This window comes from Dreissena polymorpha, chromosome 3 (assembly GCF_020536995.1).
Source record: "Dreissena polymorpha isolate Duluth1 chromosome 3, UMN_Dpol_1.0, whole genome shotgun sequence".
Lineage (NCBI taxonomy): Eukaryota > Metazoa > Mollusca > Bivalvia > Myida > Dreissenidae > Dreissena > Dreissena polymorpha.
In genome coordinates, this window is record NC_068357.1 from 13,418,246 (window position 1) to 13,445,872 (window position 27,627).

Below are 27,627 nucleotides of genomic sequence, written 5' to 3' on the forward strand. Positions count from 1 at the left end.
ATTGATAAAAAAACCTGTGCAAGTTTTGGCACAATCGGATGAAAATTTTGGACTCCGAACAACGATTTCAAAATTTCTCAAATTCTAAGGAAGATAACTATGGACGTAATGGTCGGATAATGCTTAATGGCACATTCCACCTGGATAGTAATAAGTGTCGCGCTTCGCGCTCTATAGGTGGACCTCTCCGAGGAGTGCTTGACTCTAGGGAAACGGGTTGCTGGGACTAAGATCCTCCTTGATAAGCGGCTGCTTCTGTTATCGCAACTCATTGTTACAATCAATAATACATGTCGCGTTTCGCGTTCTATATGTGTTAGGGATAGTACTTAGGGTCTATGATAGACAACCATAAAAATACATGGATAATAGGTGTGTTGTTTGCATTTATTTGTTAATATAGAAACACGTGTATTTTTTATAAGATATTTTAGTGATGTAAGAAATTTTAATTAACGTTGTCACCACGCGGCATCCATTAATTTTAATAAAAATGTCCAATTGTAGTAAAATGGATTTTAAAATTTAAAGCTTTATTATATTTATCAACCTGACTGAAAAAATTGTCAGCCGCCGAACTGTTCCGTTCGTGCCGGAACCCGGGATTGAACCGGTTGCCTTGTGATGATTGTTGCGTAAACAACTTCAGTCTCACGCTCTCCCAACTGAGCTATTCCGGATGACATCATTTATGTACTGCTATTTGGTGAAGTTGTGTATAGCGATCGTTATTATATGTCTATTAATAAACTAATACAGTGTACGTTTTCGTACCACTACGCCTTCCAATAAACTTGATTGCGCGATAGGTCGTCAAATATCGTTCTACATCGATTCTCCACTAAATAAGCAAATTAGAAAAACCACAAAATAAATATATTTTGATTATATGTTGTTTTTATACAAAACCAGAAAGTTTCGCGTATTTGCACAGTCACTGTGATCTTTCCCCTGTGATCAGTTGTGGATCAGTTATTAATTAAAACAAGTAGCTTTGCATTATTGGCAATAAATGTTGTAATAAATGTAATAGGAACAAATGCAGTACTTATTTACACTAATTTACACAAAAAATCACCACTATGCAAGATATTCTTAAAACAAAAATATATACATTGATCCGTAGCATAACTTCTCCTCCCATAAGCGAAAAAAATGCATTACATACAAGTCGCCGCTCTGCAGAGCGACGCCAATAATTCAAAATTTGGAAAGCCTAAATAAGCTAGAACAATGATAAATTGAAATAGTCTGTTTATATAGTGTGTTTATTGTGGCATCCGTACTATGATTCCACAATACTAGTATTTTACACGAGAATTCGAACCAAAATTTAAAGATCTTACTCCAACCAGCTGTGTTTTGTAATTTTACGTAATCGCATGCATACTTTCTATTTGTCGTATTTATCATTATAATCTAAAACCCTGTCCGTCCTAAATAATGTTATACCTAGCTATGTTATTTCATAAACCTTTTGCAATATATTTTATATTTTGCTTGTTTTTTAACGATTGATAAAAAAACATATGATATATCAACACTTCATGCAGAAAATATCCTATTTCAAAGGAGTTAAGTGTTTGATAATTTCATTTTCTCATAATAACCTTTAGAGTAACTTTATAATATTATAAGCGTTTTTTCAAAAACATGGAGCTTCAAGGGACGATGATACTTGTTCAAATTTTAAAACGAACCACTGCCTGATAAAACCTGCACATGCGATCTTAATTTACAGTCACAATTTCAATCCATGGGTTGAATCTTGTTTTTGTATCTAAATTACAAAATGTTTGTTTATGCATGTCCCATTTTTACCTCGCGTCTGCTAAATGGATATACTGCCTGATACTGCCTAAATGGATGTGTTGACTACATATGGCATGTAAAAGGTTGAACACAATTTCCTAAACACCCAACAAACAATATTAGTACGGAGCATTACACTTTAACCCATTTATGCCTAGTGGACTATCCCATCCTTCTATATTGGATCACTTTATTTCAAAATTAGGGATGTCTAGTATATTTATTTCTATATTTAGAATAATTCTTACATAAATTCCTTTAAGCAAACAGCGCAGACCCTGATGAGACGCCGCATCATGCTACATCTGGGTCTACGCTGTTTGCCAATGTCTTTTTTCTAGACGCTAGGCATAAAATGGCTATATTGAATACAGTACCCGATATATTTTAAAAGCTGGAAGGGTCCAGATGAGACATATCTGTACTATAGGGACACACGTCTTTCGAGCTGGTGGTTGGTTGAAGGGGTGCATCCTACCAACCAAGGAACAGTCAATTGATTAAAAATGTATTCATTAATTATTTCCTTACTGTGTCTCAAAAAGCTATTAATACTAAGTAAAATACGTTCTTGAATTTGCAGTGCATCGTGTGAACCACCGTATGAATCAAAGTTAAAACAAACGAATGCCTCTTTCAGTAACATGTCTTTATTCCTATTGAAATTTTAAAGCATAAGACGCTAGTTGGCTACTCCACAGACAATCTGCAACTAACGTTTTCCAATCGCTCATTTGTACAGTAAGAAGACCGCATTTGTGTCTGGAAAGAATGCTAATTCATGTATCGTATGTTTGAAACGCGTTCTGAGAAAACGGGGCTTACTGTATGTGCCTAAAGTTTCATCCAAGATTAGCCTGTGCAGTCCGCACAGGCTAATCAGGGACGACATTAAACCCAGTTTTCTCAGAACGCGACTCATTTATTGAATGACTCTGAACAAGAATTAAACGATCAACATATAGATATTCAATGATGAACGTATTTTTGTTCTAAACATTTAATAACAAAACAATGTAGATATTGTATTTTCGAAGGGATAACACTATAATTGAAGCACTGACCGCCCTTCTATACCTTTTGTCTATACCGGTTATGTATACAAAGTATTTTTAATCGTCTAACAAGTAAATGAAAAATAAAAAGCTGGTGTGATGAAAATTAACATAAATAAATACGTTTTATCTATTATCTCATGCGTACGGAAAAAACAACACATTGCCATGCCTGCTTGTTTCGCATGCTGGCCCTGAGTTTTAAAAATTCCGGGTTGCCTATTCAGCGAAGTCGCAGAGTATTAAGAAACGAGGTAAATGAAACAAGCTGAAAGATGCTTCCCCATTGGCTTATAATGACATTGAGGCATTGTACCAGAAGCATATTCTTAGGTTTCAGACAACCAGTGCCTTGCTGAATATCACGTGGTACAACAACTGTGTCCACGTTGGCTTTTGTTGACCAGCATAGCTCTGGTCTTAGTGATTTATTATATTATAGTTACTTCCTTTTAAAGTGTGCATGAGCATGTATTTCTTAAAATGTGAAATTGCGATTTATAGATTAATATGAAGAAATAGTATACTATATAATACAAAATACATACCAGTTAACGTAGTCCATTTATTGCAAACGGTATAGCACACAAATGACATTCAATAAAAAATGTCATATAACATGCATTTAAGTCATTAACAATACTTCACACTTAGTGCAGTTTCATTACATAAACATAATTATTACACAATGGATTAAACCAGAAACGATAGTTTGTTAACTTCATCATTACTGTATGTCAGACATGTTCAATTTGCAGCGTAGTGTATCTAATTTCATATAAAAACACTATTTGTCCTTTTATTTTGGCAATCAAGGGCCTTAAGTCAAGTAGACATGGCCCGATTTGGATTGTTATCAACGATCTATATGAATCTATTTTGGTATATATTATGTGCATGTTTGGTCAAGATTGATAAAAAATGAGGTATCTATCATACCCTCAATCAAACTGTTGACGCTCAACGAACGACGGATACGTATTGTGGAGTCCAGTTTGAAAAATTACGTCATCGAAAAAATAAACAGGACTAACTTCGCTTATAATGGAATTGGATAACATGTAACTTTAAGAAAAACATAACAAAACATGCTGTATACATTGTGTTAGAAAAGAGCCTAGAATTATTCCGCCTTGAATTCAAAGTCGCCTGTTATTTTCTCAAGGAGTGGGCCTAATTACACAAGAACAAGTGGTAACATATTGCTTTTACGAAGTTATTTATAAAATTATATTGCTATAAACATGGTGGTGTTGGTTTAGATAGTAAAGTTTATATCACATCCACACGCCTTATTATTGACGTTGTACAGACGATGAATTTGCGTGGAGGGTCCAAAATTAAGATGCTAGTACCTGCCAAATAACTAAAATCTAGTGAGCAGCAAACCTGGATACTCGGTTAACATATACCTTTAACCCATTTATGCCTAGCGTCTAGAAAAAAGGCCTTGGCAAACAGCGTAGACCCAGATGAGACGCCGCATGATGCGGCGTCTCATCTCGGTCTGCGCTGTTTGCTTAAAAGAATTTCTGTAAAAAATATTCTAAATATAGACATTAATATACTAGACATCCCTAATTTTGGAAATAAATTGATTCATTTGAGAAGGATGGAACAGTCCACTAGGCATAAATGGGTTAAGAAGAAAACATGTCCTATTGCCTTCCTCCTTCTTCGGTCAACACGGATACGATCACTGTATGCGAGGGTGTTTAGTAAGATCAGTGTATGCGACGTTGTTTAGTAAGATCAGTGTTTGTGACGGTGTTTAGTAAGATAAGTGTATGCGACGTTGTTTAGTAAGATCAGTGTATGCGACGGTACTTAGTTGTAAAACTACGGCACCACTTCTGAACTACAAATTGAGATTTTTTTTCATAAAAGTTTCTCTGTTTTGAAAAATAAGTTTACCTATATCGCATGTACTCGCCAGAATGTTCTTGAATACCAATCTAAGACGAGTACATATACATTTGAAAGACCTTGTTATTATGCCATTTTGAAAAAATGATTTTTAACAATTGATTTAAAAAAAATAACATAATGATTCTTACGTTACAATTATACCAACACCGCCACAATATAATTATATTGTTATCATAGGTAAATACATCATCATTGATGATTTCCATTCTGATGCCACTGGAGTTCTACTTTGTTTGTGTGCTTTAAAGTTGATAAACCTTTTTAACGACTTTAAATTATAACCCCATCAGTTGAAGGATGGCCTACATATAAATACACAAGCTGTGTTGAAGGTCGGGAAAGGATCATGATTATTGCATTACTGATTTACAAAATCCAATACGTTGCCAGTAACTAAAGCTTATGTGACAATGGAAGACACGGCGAATAGTTGGGGGAAACAATGTAAACGAAACAGTAACTTCCCCTATTATCATAAACTTACGAAGTTGGACAGGGAACAACCTTTTGTATTGGATTACTGGTTAAATAAAATATATCTGGTGCTTACAATGACTGGTGATGGCTCTGCATGTTTAAAGTATGTGTAAGTGTGGGAACTTAGGTGAAACCAACATAAGTTTGTAGTAATAAAAATTTTACAGCATGCCAAAATATAAACAACGCTTACAGTTTATTTGAGCTCGATTTCATTTTAAGTTCTTACAAATTAATTAAAAGTTGTGATGTTTCCTGGGTCAAAAACCAGTAGTTGGTGTTTCAAAGTGAGATCAAAAGAACACTCCTACATTGGGCTTCGATCACGTGACACGGACACCCTATCGAATACGCCACGGCGACAGCTCTTTGGAAGAGAACGACTTTTATTGCCAGGATAAAAGAGTCAACAATCAACTTATATACATGTATAGGCTAACTATGTAATCGGGCTACACTTTTATTACGCTTTAATCATGAGATGCGTAATGATGATGTGGGGTTTTTACTATATGATGCTAATTTTTCAAATCGTCTTATAAAGAAAAAATGTGTTGGTGCATTTATTATTTCAACGTGCCTCAGAAATATTGTTGGAGCAAATATACACAAGGCAAAATCACATTTGCATTATTTGTATCGTAACGTCCTTTAAGGTCCTTTAGGTAAGTCACCAGTGTAGATCAATGCATAAAACTGGTCGGTCTCCGAGAATGATCAATGCAAAGCATATAGAATAGATAAGAATATGCATACATTTGATTCCACTTTAATTATTTACTGGTCGCACACACGAACACTAACTACAACAACACGAACAACTAGGCATAACAAAAATACCGCAAGTAACTAGGCTTACAACAACAGCAACACGAAAAACTAGGCATACTACAACAACACGAACAACTAGGCTTATTAAAACAACAAGAACAACTAGATTTACTAAAACAACCAGGCATACTACAACAATTAGGTCTACTACAACAGCTAGAACAACTAGGCATACTACAACAACAATGGTAACTATTACAACTAGGAATACTGCTACAAGTAGGCACTAACCGCCCTCCTCTTTAGGTGGATGTGACTGTTGTTGGAACATTTGTGAGCAGCTTAACTGTAACTTAAGCTAAACATTTGACCCTACACTGACCTCCCTCATGTTTAGGTGGAAGTGATTGTAGTTGGAAAAGATATCTAGTGAGCAGCAGAAACTAAATTCAAGCCTGACAATAGACCTGAAATGGCCTCTCTCCTGTTTTGGTCGAAGTCACTTAAAACAGTTGTCATGTGAGCAGCAGAAATGTAACTATAGCCAAACACTTGACTCTACATTGATCTCCCTCCTGTTTAGGTGGAAATGACAGTGGTTGGGATAATTATCTAGTGAGCAGCAGAAACAGAATTCAAGCCTGACACTAGACCTGAAATGATCTCCGTCCTGTTTTGGTTGAAGTGACTGCGGTTGGAACAGTTGTTAAGTGAGCAGCAGAAACGGAACTCAAGCCAGACTTTTACTGACCTTCCTCCTGTTTAGGTCTGTTTAGGTGACTGTGCCTGGGATAGTTGTCAAGTCAAGAATTGTCTTGTAAGGTAAGATGACATAGATATCAATAACAGCCACAGCCTCAGTGGCATGATGCAGCCCAATCACAGATTGCATGCTCAACTGAGGTCATAATTCTTAGATATGTGCAATTGTGATCAGTCATTGTCTGCTGTCAGATGTGTGTTGCCTGTCATGTTTTAGTTACACAGGAAATAAGTTTAAAAACTGGACATGTGTTTTCAGTTCTAACACAATTGAGAAAAAATCCATATTTGATATTGTGTGTTGTAAATTTGTGTTGAACATTGTAATTTTAGACAAGTATTCATTGTAGTTGTGTTAGTTTCAAGTTGGTCTTAGCAATTATCAAGTCATCGTCAAGCCTGTTATTTATTACCTGGATAACTCAGTACAATTTATTATTTTGAATGAGTGTTTCATAAATTCCATAAGTTTACCTCTAACATTCAAGCATGTTAATGGCATAAGTATTTACAGTATGTATTCTTAAATTCCATGAAGTGAATGTATAATCTCATATTTACGTATAATTCCTGGACAAACAGAAACGTTTGATACAATTTTTAATATTGAGTTGGTTCACTTGGACTGATATTACTCCTGTCTCATACCTAACTTCAATTTTCAATGTTAATATATCAGTGTTTTTTTTCACTTAAAGGGGAATGGTGGCGGGGCCCGTCCAAAGGGGAAAAAAGCGTCGTTTTTTAGGAAAAGGGGACAATTAAAGATTCACTTGTTTATATGTAATGATATTTTTTATATTAATACACATGTTTGTATGAATATAATATTCACAGCTGAATGTCTTTGTCCTTTTTCTTAAAATACAAATATATATCAATGATTGTTTCAACATTAGTTTCAGACAGTTCAACCTTCATGCACAGTCTCAGTTTCCTTAGCCATTTTGAGTCTAATTGGGATCTTTTAAATCGATAAAATGGCAAATTTGAGCATTTTTTATAATAAAATGGACCAAATTGGAACGATTTTATCAATAAATATTGACACAATATAGATACATCAGGCATTTTCCTGGCCATTTTGGGAGAAAAATGCAATTAATGTGAAAAGTCTTCTGATTTGAGGAAAACTATTTAATATAACTCTTTATAATAATTCAAAATAATATAAATTATAGTTATATACTTTGTTAGTTGTTTATGAAATAAATTTGAGATATATTTATCATGATTATGAGACACTTCTTTCTAAAAAAAGAAAGAAAAAAACTATTTTTTTAAACTTCTGAAGGGGATTTTTTACAAAATGGGGTAAAAATATATACTCTTTTTTTAGGGAAATGGGGTCGAATATCGGCCCCGAAATTGCCATAAAAACACTGTATATTGTAACCAATCCCTGAATAACTTGAATATGCCATAACGTTGGAGGAATATATATCCCGGTCAGACTAGAATATTCAATATACCCTTTGTGTGACCTAAAATAGTAGCGTAGGGTTCAACTCAAATTCCTATAATGTTTTCACAGCCAGACCAGTGTTTTTGTTCTACCATTTTGGGAATGGGACCTGGTCCTTTTGGATTGAAAAATACAACATATTGTTATGTCTTAAATTCTGCAACAAATGTTTTTTTTAACAAATAAGAAAAAATATTGAGAATTATAGTGATTTCAATTAATTTACATTGGTTTTATTAATAGAGCTGGTTGATGGGAAGAGAACTCCTTGTAAAGCTTTAGAAAGGAAATAAACTTTTGTTTAGAAACCTTTAATTAAGGAAGTTTAAGGTCCCTTTTGGAAAAAATGTATACTATAGGCAATGAGTCGCTCTTCTGGAACCACATTTGACAAAAAAAGAAAAAACAACAACATTGCAGTCAAATGATCAGCTCACGCATAATACATGCACTAGTATGCAGACTTTGTTAAAACTTTTTATATTGTGTGTATTATAATATGTTGTGAGAGAAAATAAGTCTGATCTCCATTTCTTGTGTTTGAATAACAATTGGAAGGAGTATTAAGACTATAGCTCGTCTATAATTATTTTCTAACGAGAAATAATAGCAAATTTTGTCACAGAATCTTATTTTATTTTGTAAACCTAGCTTCTTGCTTTACTTTTTGACCCTATTATATTGACTGATTATATACATTTATGTAGCAGTATTGTCCCCTTCCGGTTTATGGTCTAGAACCCAGGTCTCATATCAGCAACCAACATTTTGTTTCTTTAAACTGGTTTCCGGTTTCCAAAAGAGTGGAACAAATTACACTATGTCATGTATTCAAAATTAGGCATGGTCTTTCTCCAAGCTACATGAGTCAAAACTTTGAAACTCAGGATTCTGTTCATTCTTATAGAACTAGGTCTAGTTAACATGGGTCATTTGTGCCTCCAAAGGTTAAAAGTTTTGGGATTAAGTCGTTTGCTTACCTAGGATGTAAGTTATGGAACATGTTACCTCCACATATAATGAGTATTCCCACTTTCGATACTTTTAAAGGAGCGGTTAAGAACCACTTTTTACAATGATGATTATTGTCCTATTTATTCATGTTTTGTTTTCAACTCCTAACTAGTCCCAAAAGTAATGTGATATTATTTTATTTGTAACGTTGTGCTTTTAGTCTGAGATAGCTACATAGATCAGTTACTTTAAGGTATTTCTTTTTTATCTTGTTAAATTGTCATAATCAATTGAGCAACAGCATAGTTGAGTCATTTGTATAAATACCTTTGTTCTTTTATATTGTAATCATTCTTTTTATTTTGTTTTCATGGTCCATTCCTCTCTATGTCAGACCACCATCAGTAGAAAGGACCACAATGGAAACAAGAGATTATCATCTCTTTTTTGTGTCATCCTTGATATTGATGCTTACTGACATGGTTCATCACACAGCATTTCATTAATAACATATTTTAAATGTTGTTAAATTTTAATGTATGTATGTGTTGTTGTATTATGTTATGTTGCTCATTATCGAAATAAATCTATCTATCTATCTATCTATCTATGGTTTGCGCTCTGTGTGTCTGTGAGTCCGTCAGTCCATCAGTCATTCAGTCTGTGAGTCAGTCACACTTTTCTGGATCCTGCGATAACTTTAACTGTTCTTAGTATGTTTTCATGCAACTTGAAACATGGATAGATGGCAAAAAGGACATTATGCATGTCATTTCATTTTGTTCCTACGTCAAAAATTCTGGTTGCTGTGGCAACAAATATATTAATGTTTTTCTGACAATGGTGGAGCCGGTAGGGGACATACATTGCTTGGCAATAGTCTTGTTTATATTAAACTGCATTTTGATGTTTCTTATGTTGTAACAGCGGTACATATATAGTAAAATATAAGCCCCAATATTGCATGTGATGTAAATGGAGACTACAGGTAGAGGTACATATTACCCTAAGAGGGATTGGTAGGAAGTTTAAATTTACCAAGAAACATGCTCATGATAATTCATTGTATAACCCTAGTTCATGCTGAATGCTTTGAGATTTTCTGAGAACATATGTACAGTTCAAAGTAATTCATGGTAAAGCAAAAATCCATGTAAAAATATGTATCACATATGTCTACAAAATCGAGTTTGATCAACCTAATACATTGTAACAAACACAATAACTGTTACAATCAATATCAATTTGCATGTGGAGAAATGCTCAAAACAAAATCTTGATAAAAAACGTTATCAAACCGAAAGCGAAAATTATAAATTGATGATTCAATTTATCTTATAGAGGTTCTGAAGATAGTCGCTGTATACATGTAACAATCGGTTGATAAGACACATAATCTATCTTGCGGAGGATTCCGTAGATAGTTAATAATTTTTGCATATTTTCAAATTCTGATGACTCTGCATTGTCTATTGCAACGATGGTGATTATGTTGATAATGATGATGATGATGATGATGCCTTGCTCAGAAGATTTGTCACAATGATATCTTGGATGAGTTCAAAAATGGTAACCTTTGCTTGAAAAATATGGCTGCCAAGGGGCGGTGCATTTTTCCTTATATGGCTTTATATGGCTATATTAAAATCTTGTTAACGCTCTAGAGGCCACATGTATTGTCCAATCTTCATGAAACTTAGTCAGAAGATTCATCCCAATTATATCTTAGAAGAGATTGAAAATGATGCCGGTTGGTTGAAAAACATGGCCGCCAGGGGGCGGGGCATCTTTCCTTATATGGCTATAGTTAAACCTTGTTAACACTCACAAGGCCACATTTATTTTCCGATCTTCATAAAACACGGTCAGAAGATTTGTCCCAATGCTATCTTGGATGAGTTTGAAAATGGTAACTTTTTGCTAGAAAAACATGTCTGCCAAGGAGTGGGGCATTTTTCCTTAAATGGCTATATATGGCTAGAGTAAAATCTTGTTAACACTCTTGAGGCCACATTTATTGTCCAATCTTCATGAAACTTGGTCAGAAGATTCATCCCAATAATATCTTGGTTGAGTAAAAATAATTATGCTCTTTGGTTGAAAAACATAGCCGCCAGGGGCAGGGCATTTTTCCTTATATGGCTATATATGACTATAGTTAAATCTTGTTAACACTCTAGAGGCCACATTTATTGTCCAATCTTCATGAACTATGGTCAGAAGATTTGGCTTATTGATATCTTGGATGAATTCAAAAATGGTTATGTTTGCTTGCAAAACATGGCTGACAAGGGGCGGGCCATTTTTCCTTATATGGTTATATATGGCTCTATATATATGGCTATAGTAAAATCTAGTTAACACTCTAGAGGCCACATTTATAGTCCGATCTTCATGAAACTCGGTCGGAAGATTCATCATAATAATATATTGGACGAGTTCAAAAATGATACCGGTTGGTTGAAAAACATGGCCACCACGTGGGCGGGGCATTTTTCCTTATATGGCTATAGTTAAACCTTGTTAACACTCTAGAGGTCACATTTATTTTCCGATCATCATGAAACTTGGTCAGAAGAATTGTCCCAATGATATCTTGGATGAGTTTGAAAATGGTTTTGGTTGCTTTTAAAACATGGCCACCAAGGGCGGGGCATTGTTCCTTATATTGCTATATATGGCTTTAGTGAAACCTTGTTAACAGTCTAGAGGCCACATTTATTGTTCAATCTTCATGACATTTGGTCAGAAGATTGGTCTTGATGATATCTTGGATGAGTTTGAAAATAATTATGTTTGCTTGAAAAACATGGCTTCCAAGAGGCGGGGCATTTTTCAATACATGGCTATAGTAAAATATTGTTAACACTCTAGACGTCACATTTACTGTCCGATCTTCATGAAACTTAGTCAGAAGATTTTTCCCAAAAATATCTTGGAAGAGTTAAAAAATAATGCCAATTGGTTGAAAAACATGGCTGCCAGGGGCGGGGCATTTTTCCTTATTTGGCTAAAATAAAACCTTGTTAACGCTCTAGATGCCACATTTATTTTCAGATCTTTATGAAACTTGGTCGGAAGATTTGTCCCATTAATATCTTGTTATCTCAGGTGAGTGACTTTGGGCCTTTCAGGCCCTCTTGTATAAGTATTCATGTTAGCAGATACACTGCAACACCGATATATCGCGGACCGGTATATCGCGCTGTCCAATATATCGCGCTTTGGCTCCCAAAATTCCGACGAGCATGATCACTAAATGACATGTTTTAATCCGAGAATTCCCTAACTTTAGCAAAAAACCGGTTCTAGCTAGTATTACCACCCTTTATTTCGCGGCTTACTATGGCACGCAGTGAAGCATGAGAAACAGTCGAAAAGTGACAGTGTTGTTTACACACGGCTGGGGTTGTTTTTAAGAATTAACCAATTAGTGTCATTGCAAAGGTTTTAATGGCAGTTAACTGGTATATAAATCGTTAAATTTCGGTACGGGTCATGAATGTCTTTGTTCTGATAAAAAGCGCGCAAAAATTGGCGTGGGTGTATTTATTTGTAAATAAAAATTTCGTAGTCGGTACAACATTGAGATAATTTAGTTTCCTTTTTTTTCGTTGTATATTTCAACTAAAGTACCGCGGAATCTCGCGAAGTATGTTGCATTGACATTTCCTCTTAATAATGAATTATAATTCAAACACGCTGTATCGTAACCGTTACGCTGTTTCAGTTCCTTTATTAGGACTATTTATAAGAGTAAATTTGAATCTATGAACAATTATATTTTAAACGTTTTTGACGGCAACAATTCTTCTTTTTAGCTAATTCTCGAGCGATCGTTCATGAAAATCAAAAATATAATTATGATTAAGTACTGTTATGTAATCAATTTTAATTTACAGTACAAAGCTATAGACTATAAAAATAATGTTAGTTGTTTGTAGCACTCGGCCATCCTGAATATTAAACTTAAGCATTCATGTTATACTTGATATATGTGATCCATGTGAAATAGCAACATTTAACAGAAAGAACAGAATCATTAAACAATATTCAATCATTACTCTTTATCTCAAAATCTTCAGAGAACGAACGGTTATGAAACGAGGCCAATATCCCGAAGGGATATCTCCAAGCAAAAAACAGCAATCCCCCAAAAAAATTATTAAAACTCTCTGGAGGAAAAACAACAGTTTCAAATGCTCGCATGCCATAACAAAAAGCAGCTACACCGAAACAGGATATCAATACAATTCCTATTGAAAATAAAATGTTGGTGATCCAGATAGCCAATTTCGTATACGAAACTAACATTTACAGTGCCTTTACATTAGATATGTATCGCTACATGTACCATACATGACGATGCGAGGTTGTTTAAGACTTATTGGGCGGAGAAAACGGTATTCCTTGACATGTGCGTTGTTCAAGAAGTTGTTCATGTATAAGGATCATGTCCGTGCTCAATAACAATCGCCAAAACCAATCGAAACTCAACTTTACCTTGAAAATAACGCCATGAGCAATCGAGTTATCAATTTTTGGTCAACCAAAATGCGTCCACAAAAACAACTGGTACTTAAACAGTGCTAAATAGTGTGAAAACAGTGATTTTAATTTTTGCCGTGTTTTATGACAATTGACGGTTCAGGAAATCGCGAAATATTCCATGAATATTCTCCACACTCAGACCAACCAGAGGAAAACGGTTGATACTCGCTGAAACCTCTTCCGGCTGGCCATATGATAGGCGTCATCCGATTAAAAACAGGTAAGTAATAAGGTAGATGTACCTGTTTGAAATCTCAATTTCTGCCTCTTAGCGAGGCATCGGCGGCAATTTTTTCTCAATTCTGACCACGTGATTCCCCGCATTGGAAATATATAGTTATATTGTATGTCATTCATAAAAATAAAACGTAGCCCATAGTGAAATGCGCTGTAAATATGTATCTCAATCCAAAAATAACAGCAATGTATGCACACCTCATTATATTCACAGTTTTAGTGTTTTAAGGATAATTGACCATGTTTATTATTACATTATTCATACCATAATTGTTTTACAGCCCTTTCACAAATGCTGATTTATAATATTTACCGTCTGTTTGATGGGCAACCCATTCCTCGCCGTCCTGAAACAAAAATGTCGTATGACTGTAAACTATGTTAAAGTGTTGTGCCAAGCTTCTGCGAAATGACAAAAGAAAGTTTGAATGCTTTACTTTTTAATTAACTCTCGCGACATAGCGCTAAAACTGTTTATCATCTAGTGTTCCGTTAATTATTTATCCGCGTGGATAAACGTCAACGTATCACAAGCAGGAATCAATATGTTCAAGTGAAGTTAATCTCATCTTTTGTTAAAGCGAAACTTACACAAAACGACGAAAATAATGTTCCAACATAACGTCTCTTTAAAAATGTTGCGCGACCTGCGTAATATTATAAAAAAAATCGCTCCTTTCATACCCATGGGTGAGATAACCCCCCCCCTCCCAACACACACACAAGCACACTAACCAAGGCCTTAACAAGTTCCAAAAAAGCACATGGAACGACCAATTGTGTTACATCTAATAAAAATCCAGAAAGCTCATCTATAGAACGCGTTCCATGGATACACAAGGAAAGGGAAACGAATGACCGTCATTTTGGATTTGATAAAATCTACAAACATGATATTTTGTGATGTTTCGTGATTATTAGACTACTCAATATACTACATACATAGCATGGCTGGTAACTATCTTGTCGCACTCAAGAGTATACAAGCATTAATCTGAGACAGTAAATTTATAGTACAAGAAAATCGTATCAAATACAATGGGTAAGCAGTCAAATAAATATGATTGCTTAAATGAAATATCTTGTTAAATATCTATAAGATCAATAAATACGCCGTTAAAATATTTGTCAAATTGAGACATTGGTCAGACGCAAATGTTTATAATGACAGTCAATTCCAGTGAATTGTTGATGACAGAGTGAGTCGACCCTGATAAAATTTCCATAAAATATTTTCGATAGGTAAGTGCAAAAATAAATGTTATACTAGGCAACACTATTAATAGTAGCAATAGCATAATGCTGAGAAACAACACTATATTCGAGTACTCTGTGAAGACCAGTCACACATTTAAAATCCCTAAAATTCTTGTCCAAATTAACTATGATCATTTGCATTTAACTACCATTGATGCATACATTGTTCAGCGTTGTTTGTAACTATGCATGACACGGGATGTTCTTAAGATGTGGCAATCCCGATTACAGGTACTTGAATTTGGAACTCACGTTATGCCAAGTGAAAAACAATGTTTCCTACAATGCGCTTCGTACGTTGTAACTATTGCGTTGTCGCGTGTCTATGCTTTAACTGATAATGTGCCAAATTGTTATTACGTTACATATTTAGGACGAACAGAATACGTAGAGCAGCATATTGTAACAATAATGATAGCGATAATGGGCGTATCGAAGTAAAAGCATAGCAAGTATAACATTATTTAATATCAATTTTACAAGTCTTCCAAAGTATATATTTTCAAGTCTTCCAAAGTAAATATTTTAAAATCAAAAGGGAAACAAAGATTTGTATTGTCAAATGCGATATTTACATTTTGTTTAACAAACTCTTCCGATTTTATTTGTAGAATAAACAAGCGTACGATATGATTCGACATTACTACCATACTCAATATCGGTGGTCGACAACGTATGCATTCACCAACTGATATCTAAAGAATGTCAAAATAAATATCCTCTAAATATCTGCTTTCATTCGTTATCAACCAAAATATTCTATCAAGCTTATCTGATTAATTATGCCTACGTCTTTGTTTAGAAGCTTGAATACCTCGTAAACAATATAAATTGTCGAGTGGTGTGATCCTGCCTGTTTAGCAATGTATCATTAGCCCATGTGTATTTATATGGCATATAATCTACATTATTTTCAACAGAACCTCAACAAAGTTTAAACAACTACGTTTTATTTTGATAGATTAAACATGCAAACAGCAGCTTCGCTATATAATATATGTATATGTTCAGATAGCCAGCTGTTTTACGATTTAAAGGGAAGTATCTTAAACAGTCCTACACATCCAGAGGTCCACTGGTTATTTTGTGATGTTATATTTTTATGTGCATTTGTTTGGAAAATGTCGACATTAATACTTGACACGCGTGTGATTTATCAAAGAGTTTGCCAACACAAATCCGTGTTTAAATTATCATAGAGTTTACAAAACAATACATTTATTTAAAAAAATGCATATTAGGCTGAGCAGATTAAAACCTGATCTAAACACGAAATATAATTTTACAATAAATGTTATTTCAAATAAAACGCAACAAACAGCAATCTGTTGATATATTGATGTATTGATTACAGATAATTAAACTTAAAACCTTTAAACACAAATACCTGTTGCTCTCCTGTAGCCATTTTGCCCTGAGTGGGATCACGGGATTGTATTTGGGAAACCGAAAGTTATGTATGTTTTTGGTTTGGTTTATTGTTATAAAATTATAATCAAACAATCAGAAGAATATGAATCGTCTTCGAAAAGCATTTTAAGGTATTTTACAAATTGCGTCGAAAGAAAAGCAATCATGTGAATCATGTGAAACGTCATCAATTAGGGAATATATCCAGAACGGGTTTCCCTTGTATGTCTTTTTTTTACTATTTTTGGTGTATTGCTTAGCATAGGTGTTTGCGTGTAGGTGTAGATGTGACAAAACTATCAAATGTCTAAAAATGTTTGGGACATTTTCTTCTTAATTACTATTGTTCAGAATATTTGGCACTATTGAGTCCGCATACTTATGCAATCAAATATCCTGATGAAGGTAATACAACATCACAACTTTGAAATTGATTATAACGTGTACATCGTACTATATATTTAGCGAGCAATATTTGAACCATTATAGCAATGTTGTAATGTGTTTGATTGCGCCTGTGACGGATCAAGGCGAGAAATTCGACACGAAAGCATTTCAACCCAGTTTGCTGTTTCCGGTGGCTCTTTTTCCATGTCAGGTCTGGCCCACTACGAGTATGGTTATGTCAGCGTAGATAAAATAATCCTCGTCAAGCACGCGAATATTGCATCATATACACTTATGTATGGTTTTAATTTCTGGCACAACCTTTTGTGGTTAATGCGAGGAATTCTAAACCTGACTAAGCGCTATAGGTAAAGGTTTTCGGTAGGCCAGATTTTCATGAAGTGATTGTATTCAAACGTAAAGATCATATGACAATATTGCTCGTTCAACATTTTGGAAAATGATGCACACGGATTTCGAGTAAAAGTTTTTACAAATTAAATACAAAATCGGCTCTGATACTAAAATCTGTTCGTGTAGAAATAGAAACGTTTAACAAAATACAAGCGACGTCGAAGGCATCCACCAACAGCTCTTTATGTGCTGGAAAATCGAAATAGTTAAGCTTAAATAATGATTAATAATTGAAAATATCGTGATATGTAATGTTGCTAAATACAGACATATTGCAGTAATAATTTTCTTACCGTTTGTTTGACGTGCAATCCATGTGTCGCTTACTAAAAACAGTGCAATCTTTCACAATTACTCGTTCATTAGTGATGATTAATATTAATACAGAGCAGATGTGTGTGTGTACATGTGGATTGTTTCGCAGCATTTCAGTTTTGCATAAGGCGATCAGTTGACCCACTCAATTTTGTACTCGATAGGCTTATTAAGCAGTACTACGTTATATACGTATGCAACAGCATTTGTAAAGGTAGCAAAGTCTAGAGAGTTGTTTACGGTATTCAGTACATGTGATCTCATTGGGATCGGAATCTGACCTTGCAATATGTAACGAGCGTATAAAGTACTTTTATTTTGTTTTAAAATCAGTATCAGGTTCATAATTTACCGTCCTTTCAGTTTGTTGTAAAACGCGTATAAAAAATTCATAGCCCAATATTGCAAATGTATGTGACGTATAATCGTTTGAACAGCATATGTTTATTGATTTACAAGATGTCATTTTGTTTGCTTTTCAATTGCGTGACTTCTATAAGTTTATACGCCATGTTGATTGTGTCATGTTTTATTCAATTCAACTTCCAATTCTGGTATTATGAATTATGTTAGAAAAATGGCATGATGTGTACGTTTCATGCATTTCATTTAAATGAGTAAGTGTATTGACGAATCATGCTGAAGACTTTTCAATTACAAGATAAGACACCATCGAAATTGAAAATGTATGTTACTTTTATATCGCACCGTGTTATCTTTCAAGTAATGCCTATGGTTATGTCTCCTGATGTATAGTTGAACAATACTTACTGGAAAGCAATCTACCTTCTGCTTTCGTCCAAGGGTTAACAGTAAATCCGTTGGTCTTGTGCAAGGCCTTATGTGCAAACCAGCACGAAGAGAACTAAGAGTAAGAGTTGGTTTTGTGCAGCCGTGAGCCTTTTGGTTTTGACTCAAATACAAACATACAAGGCCCGACACAATGTTTGTTTCCACTAACCCGACGAACCCTAATTTGTAGTACCGAACGTAAACATTTTTTTGTGTATACAAGGTTGAGTTGTCGAGTATGTATATTATCCATAGTTACGTTGAAATTACTAAAATAATTGCAAACGTAACAACATAACGTTTAGTCTGGACGAAATACCCTATTTTTAAAGATGTTTTTGGAAGCAAATAGGATTCTTTGACCTAATTGGTCAACCCAAACTGACAGTCAAAGTGTTTCCTGTATACAAAGATCTTTAAAGTTCGACAGCGTATTCAACAAATTGCTTCGACAATGTTTGACCGCTTTATATGAATGAGTATTAATACATGTTCATTAACTTATATTTCATAAATGATTACCCAAACGTAGAAGATCCCGCACGTGGAAATATACTAGGCGCTTTTAACTCGTGTTCATAAGACAGTGTTGAATTGTATAAATGCGTTTTTGTGTGAATTTAAATATTTATTTTGAAGAAAGAAAAATGAAGTGTATATTCAATTATTGTTATTGAACTCAAATGTCTTTTGCTAAAAGCAATGACATTGATTGGTTAATCAACTATTTTCATACATGCGTAAGCATGAATATTATTAGTGTATGTGATTTTTGGGTGGGGAATACTTTGGTCATTAGCCCGTTTCCTTAAACTGTTCATTCATAGGTCGAAACCGCTTGTCAGATTTCAACAAAGCTTCACGTGAATAATCCTTGTTAAGCGCTTTTAGAGTTTTGGTCAGCTAAATATGTAAGTAACAAGATTAAAAAAATAATTAAAAACATGTCATCTTCAAACATTTTAAGAGGCTTAGAAATGTAATATATTGTGTGTAGTAACTATTATTAGTCTTCGACATAGTTTGGTTCTCCGTGCCCTAGGTTTCAAATGATTGTTATAGACTTATATTGTAATTTCTTTAAACAAATCTATATCGATACCATAAAAAACACCTGGTAGTGGTCTTGTAGCAAAATATGTTCACCCCCATGAACATTTTAATGAAAGCTTAAAAGCCGAACACGGCCAAGAGGTTTCATGATAGGTAACACCCGCGTACTGTGCATTTAAAGCGGTAATTTCAAAATGCAGCAAGCAAAACCATGCATGCTTTTCATATAAACGTATGCAGGATCATAACTAGAAGAATAAATTTACTATATTATAAGGGCGCATGGTTACCGAAACTCCAAACACACCACCCAAATATCAAATCTTGTCAATTTCCACAATACTGAAATTCAAGACCAATAACTAATTGCCTTAATAATAGAAAACCCTGATAAAAACACGTAAGTAAGTGGTATGTTTTAGCCCGCCAGATCAGGAAGTGTTTATGCGTAGCTAGTGCGAACCCCTTGTGTTCGTCGTTGTGCGTCGTTTGGAGTCACCTTTTAGCTCGTTAATTCACTAAGAACAGTCAATCATCATAAAACTAACGTTTAATGTCTATCTTAAAAGTATTTTGACCGAGTTTAAATCGGGTTCACGCTTTTCACATTTGAAAGGACCGTTCAAGTTAAAAGTTTAGCGTGTACTTCGCGGCACCGAAAAAACAACAGGGCGTGTTACGGTAATGAAATTGTTTATTAAATTTGGGTTTTCGCCGTTTTCAACATTATTCTAGTCATATCAAGGCGTTCAGTTAACAAACTCAAACTTTTTCAGGTATGATTGTTCACCAGTACTATTTATACATGCGCATGTAACTGAAAAATGCCCTACTTGGATAAGAGGTAGGAGAAGAATGGTCGTGCAAATTTTGTGACCAATATCATGGAAATTGGACTAAAAACGTGACTCCTCGGGTCGAGTTTCTTGCAATTAGGGCTAAAATGTGACATCGAGAGCGTTAACAAGGTTTAACTTTAGCTATTTAAGGAAAACTGTCCCATCTCCTTGCGGCCATTTCATTCGACGAACCGGGATACTTTTCAGCTCATACGGATCACTATTGGAACAATCATTCTGACCAGGTTTAATGATTATTGGAATTTAGATGTGACGTCTCGAGTGTTAACAACCTTACCTTTGATAGGACCTAATGATCTAGTTTGTGACCTCACTTCACCCAAATTCAAACTCGGCCAATATATTGTTTTGACAAATGTTTGACGAAGTTTCATAACGATTGGACAATACATGTGGCCTCTAGAGTGTTTACAATGTAAATGCACGACAGACGAATGACAATTTAATATGAACAAAGCACAAATGGCGATCACAAATCTCACCATGAGAACGTTGTGTTCGGGTTTACAAAATATATTATTATAAATTTGTAAACATTATATTCAAACACCTTACACTAAGAACACTATCTCTAAATAAAAATCTGAAAAACAATACAAGTTTATAAAACAGGCCACATACGTAGGCATATGTGGGAGCGTTTTACAATAATTTTCCATTAGTTAATGCACTAGTGAATTTCAATGTTTAGATGTTGTAATTTTCCTATTTATTTTTTTGCGCTAACAAGTACGCGATATGAACTAGGCAAACACTATGATTTTTGTCACATGTATTCAATCAAAATTTACTACAGTCTTAATACAATATCTTCATGCTATAATGTTCTATTGAGTTTGTGATATTTGGAATAGTTTGAGTAGTTAGTTTTGAAATTATAAATGAGTATTTAAACAGGGCTGACGTCAATATTTAAAAAGCAAACGCATAGTGTACTAACTTAAATAAGAAGTGAAAATTCTAAATTAATTAAATATATGTGTCCATACTTTGTATATAATTAACCAAATTTAAATGTAAAGAAATCATCCAGATCATTATATGACAGCATTTCTGCACATAACATAACATATAACATATGGTTTATTGTAATGCAAGGCCTACGGCTCTAAATACATTTGTTCAATAATCATCCAGTGGTAGTGGAGAGATATGTTAATTAATAATATATCATAAACGAGCAGAACATTTAACACAAAGACATCAGCATACAATTCATATAGTATATCATATCATAGCGTTTACAAGTAAGTAACTCATGTTATATCTTTCATAATACAAGAACGTATAAAGTCATTAAACGCTTTTATATTCAATTAATTATCAAGCAAAAACCTCTTTCGAGTAATATATATTTTGCCAAAGCAATTACATTCTTTCTGTCATATTCCGACATCAATAAATAAACCAGATTTAAAGTTATATACTGTTTTCCTTTAATGTCCATTAAATATTTAAGTCTTGACTCATCATATAGTGGGCACACTAAAACAAAATGAATTTCGTCTTCAATTACATAAACATAGCGTTTCAAACAAAAGTAACAATATCTACATTCTCTATCTTTATTCATATGTCGGCTCTTTTGAATTTGTAGTTCGTGGCTTGAACAACGAAATTCGATAACGTCCGTTTTAAAATATAAGGTAAATCCACGTAAAGGTATCTCTCTGTATTCAGGAGAGATTTGAAATAGTTATAATGTAGTTCTTTTGGTGATGTATTGATACAATCCTGCATCCATTGGAGAGCACAGCCTTCAAGTCTTCTTTTAAAGAGTTTCATAAAAGCATTGACGTTTCTAATTTCACCGACCATCCAGGCAAACCCGAAGCCATTTTCAAACAGAAGTGTCTAAGTTAAGTAGCATCAGGTAACAGTTTTTCAGATACCTTTAATCTTCCATTCAAGTCAGCTTTGTCCAATACTTAACACAACGCGACATATAAGTAACATTAAATGAGTGCCGTCCACATTTAATCAGTGCGAGAGAGTTTGGTACATTTCGACTAAAACATGCCACGTATTTGCAAAACCGGGATTGTACACGCTCTATAGTTTCATTGTAACGAAATCCCCATATATCTGGGGAGTAGCATACGATTTCGGTCTACATTACAGCAAATAGTTTAAAAGCATCCTGAGGTTGAAAGTAACCAAATAGTTTTTGAAATCTGTAAATGTTATCCATCGCCTTCGAAGCTTGTCGACTTAATATTTCCTGGATTTTGGTCCATGACAGGGTTGGCGTAAAATAGGCTCCCATATATATCTGCACAACTTCAATTTGTTTTCCGTTATAAACCACTTGTCATAGGATCCAAGCGGGCCCCCTTTGCAAAACACCATGCTTTTTTACTTTTCTACATTTATTTTAATTTCGGTTAGGGAGCAGCATTGTTAAAAACAGTGTATTTGTCTTTGTAGGTTTTGTTTTGTGTCGGCCGTGCTGGCTTTATCGTAAACAAATATTAAGACATATTTGTCATCATATAAGAATAACATGCATTTATTTTTGAATGCAAAAATAGCAAAGCGTCTTTTTATTAAGAATCTATTGTTAAAAAAATGAAAGGGACCGAATAGAACCTCCATTTTTAAAAATCAACACTTAACGTGTGCCTCTTTCTATATCATTTATCATCTATTTGCTTTAATGAATATTTGCGTTTTCTTAAGGAACGCCTGCTTTGTCGAAGCGCCATACTGCAAATGAAACCATAATGTCCGAAATTAATGTGGTTTGTGTCACAGTAACTTTGTGAGACAGAGCCGCGTACCAGGCTAATAAGTTTTGTAATTTAGTGTTTCTTTGCCGGGTTTAACACGTATATCAAATCAATACGACTACTGCTCATTCAATCCTTACGCGGTCGACAGCAAAATGCACACGCAAGCTTACAGTTTGTTTTGTGTACAACTATTTTCAAGTAAGTTGTAATTTATTATTTACTATTAAGACGGGAATTAAAACATGTATATCGTTTAAATCAACATGTTTCAACCGCCGTGTTCACATGCTCGTTGCTGATAGGTGCACACTATATATGCATGATTTGTTTTGAGACTGTTTCAAATAGGGTTAACAACTTATACCAGCAAACCAAACAAGTCACAACAACAAGATAGTGCGAAAACACTACGCCGGGCAGTCTTAAAAATATTTTTGTGAAACATAAATGCTATGTTAGTACTCAATGTATTTTCTAAAATATATAAGTAAAGCGTAACAAATGCTGTATTTGTTCACCTATTTCGAATGATGCTTATTCATAAATAAATAAATCTATTTAGTCATTTTTCTAAGTGAGGAGAATCAGTTTTTCTTGTATACACATGATGTGTATATTCTTTTTTATTTTGAAACTTTGACAAATATTTTTAAAATCTTCGTATAACAAAACTGTGAACAGATCCTTTTGAAGCATAAGCGATCGTATTGATTGTTATAATAAGTAAAATTGTTGAGTGGAAATAGCTTTACCGTTTGCTTAGTTAGTTGAGGCTTCAAGATCAGCCTTAACTCGCGCCATAAAGCATAATAATAAGGCCTGTATTTGAGCGATGATTTTCTGAAATATTAACTTAATGACTCTATGTTCTTAAATCTTTTTCTATAAAGACGGAATGTAGTTGACACTTGTTTGTAGTTTTATTTTATCGTTCGTCAAACAGTTGTAACTCTGTTGCTCTGGTATCTTCAATACCATTGAGTAATTAAATTGTAATTAAATTGAATGCGTTTTAATTCCCTTTGTTATTGTTTAATTTGAGTTACAATGCTATGACGTTAAATTTTATTTACACTTGAATGTATTATGAATATTGCTGGGCCAAGTGTGAGGTTGAGCGCTCTATAACCGGTTTAAACCCCCAATGCTTTGCATTGACCGTTCCAAGGCGGTGACCCCAGCTTTATTCATATTTTGTGTTTATGTTGGTTTGTATTGTGCTGTATTGTGCTGTTTTGTACTGTTTGGGCAATCGGTCACTTGCCTTAAATAAAGGACCAATTTATTGTTTTAATGAGAATTCAATACTGCTCCAGCAGCTGGAGTTTCACTTCTTTATATTGGTGTGCGTTGACTGTAAATAATCAGAATATTCCAATATTTAGGTTATATTATGTAGACAACTATAACTGTCAAAACCCACAATCCTGAAATTAAAATAATTGTGGTCAGATTTAAACAGATCTAAACTGTGAAATAGATATGGTGTCCGCCTTGTGATCGGTAGTCATTGGTTTCGATCTCCTAAGGGGAGCGATTTAGATTTCGGACACCAAGCACTGACTCTTCCCTTTAATACACATTTATTACAATGCGATGGACTGTCAGTATTTGCACACGAAAAGCTACATGTTATAAATCAGGGATCATGGTGCTCATGCATATATTAATACATGGTGTTTTACTTTGTGTCAAACCAAATGTACTTTCCGGATCTATATAGCTTTAAAACAACTCGTTTTTTATATAAACTATTTGCAAATATTATATTCGCTGTCGCAAAAAAATGGCTGTGCCAGTCTCGAAAATATGTTTTCTATGATCACTCGTGAAATAACAAACGATCTTACACTGACATGAACAAATATCCTCTATATGTTTATGATAATAATAATGTTCAACAACGACAGAATGGTCATCATCATCATCATCATCATCATCATCATCATCATCATCATCATCATCATCATCATCATCATCATCATCATCATCATCATCATCATCATCATCATCATCATCATCATCATCATCATCATCATCATCATATCATCATCATCATCATCATCATCATCATCATCATCATCATCATCATCATCATCATCATCATCATCATCATCATCATCATCATCATCATCATCATCATCATCATCATCATCATCATCATCATCGTCGTCATCATCATCATCATCATCATCATCATCATCATCATCATCATCAACATCATCATCATCATCATCATCATCATCATCATCATCATCATCATCATCATCATCATCATCATCATCATCATCATCATCATCATCATCATCATCGTCATCATCATCATCATCATAATCATCATCATCATCATCATCATAATCATTATCATCATCATCAATATTAGGAAATTAATTATGTTGTCTTTGTTATAATGTATTAATTATATTTGTAGAGGTGTGTTGATACATTGCATTAATCCAGTCTTTACATACAATACATACAATACTATATATATATATACATAAGTCTTATTTTTATTAGAAAATTGGTTAAGTAAAGCATTTTGTCGACTGATCGTTGATCTATAGCCTTAAATCGTATCCGGTTAAGCATCATTATGTGTTAAAGCGTAACTTGAAACAACCGGACGCAAACAATAGTTTTTAATTATGGCTTAAGCATCTGATATTTTTACGGATGCACGAACGGATGTTGGTGGCTTTTGCTTGAGACGAATAGCTGCAATTTATTTGTTCTTACCGTTTTATTTGCACAGAGACGTTCACTATGCTTTGTATCTTATAAGTAAGCATTAATATATTTGGTAAAAAGATGCATGTTAAGCAATACGGCATCAATCGATTGTCTGGTTTGTATTCAACCATTGAGTAGTTTTGGCAAAGTGTGATTTATTTTTTCATGCTCGTGCTGTGTTCTTGTTTGCATTGAGTCTGGTGTAAGATTGCCCAGCCTTATTATAGCACAATGATGATATTAATGGCAAGTGATCAAATGATCACTTGCCATAAATATCGGACATTGTGCTATAATAAAGTTTCACTCCTGTTCACGCAGCTTAAGATTCACATTGTATATAATTAGCATACCAAATTAGTTGCAGGGACACTCAAATGCAGACAAAATGTTGTGTTACTATTTTATAAAGTGCGTGTAACCACGATTAATAAATTACTCAATTAAGTGAAATTGAGAAATGTACAAGTAAAAGTGCTTACGCCTTACGTGTCAAACGTTTTGATATTGACACACTGCAATTTCTTCTTGTAATAATGTGTTTTTCATCTTTATACAAGTTTATACAAGTAATACATAGTACATTCATTTGGCATTAACTTGATAAGGTTTGTCCAAGGTATAAGTGCATCATTATCCGAAGCTTAAACGTCTATAACCGGCTTATACAATGAAAATATTTAATTTAAGTAAGTGTGCCTATTGGTATGTTCTTAAAATAGTACTTTTGCGTGAATTATAAAATGTTAACACAAATGTTATTCATTTTCTAAATAATTATAAACAATGTGAATTAAAAAAAGATAAACTCCATCCGCTTATCATAAACGCCTATTTTGTTTTGAACTGATAAGTGATTATTAAAGTATCGGACATGCTTGTATTATCCGCAGTATGTGTAGTCTAAATTATACAGCATTTAATGTCGCAAGGCGAAACACTAACGGTAAACCAGTACGTTCTAAATCGTGGTAACGATATTAAAAGCCATAGAGACGAACCTCGTAAGTCGTGGTCACGAGATATGCAAATCAGAACAAACGTTGTATAAGGCACCAATCAACCTGGCTGATTCACTCGATTCTAACTAACAGGATCCGGGCATATGCCACACCGACCCCATGACATCGTCATCCTTATAATTCTAGCACATAAAGACATATGCCCATTTAATCTTTTGACATGTTTTGACATTGTTTAAAGTTAAAATTGTAAAATGGTTTTATTATAACTAACATAAATCCATTTATGTTCGCCTGACTAAATTTGAAAGCTTTGTCACTTTTTCGGTGGGCATACCACGAGTGAAATAATTCCGATAACTTATTTAGTCATGAGCACGACTTACAACGACGTCCCAACGAGTTAGATATGTCGTTGTCATAAATTTCACGTCTTACTAAGTCATCGAAACGACTTAGTAAGTCGTTTCAATGAGTACTCTTTTTTCGTTCCCACGACCCAATTATCCGTAAGTCGTGTTACCAAACTACTAAATCTCGGTAACAAAATAAATAAAACTACATAGCTATCATATCTTATTCGTAACTTATATATATATATATATATATATATATATATATATATATATATATATATATATATATATATATATATATATATATATATATATATATATATATATATATATATTAACTGAC

General features: G+C 34.0%; 1 protein-coding gene across 1 annotated transcript in view; it reads left to right on the forward strand.

The window, feature by feature from the left end:
• LOC127871404 (acetylcholine receptor subunit delta-like) overlaps positions 1-27,627 on the forward strand; it is a 313,711-nt gene that overhangs the window by 214,960 nt on the left and 71,124 nt on the right. The gene's annotated exons all lie outside the window — the stretch shown is intronic.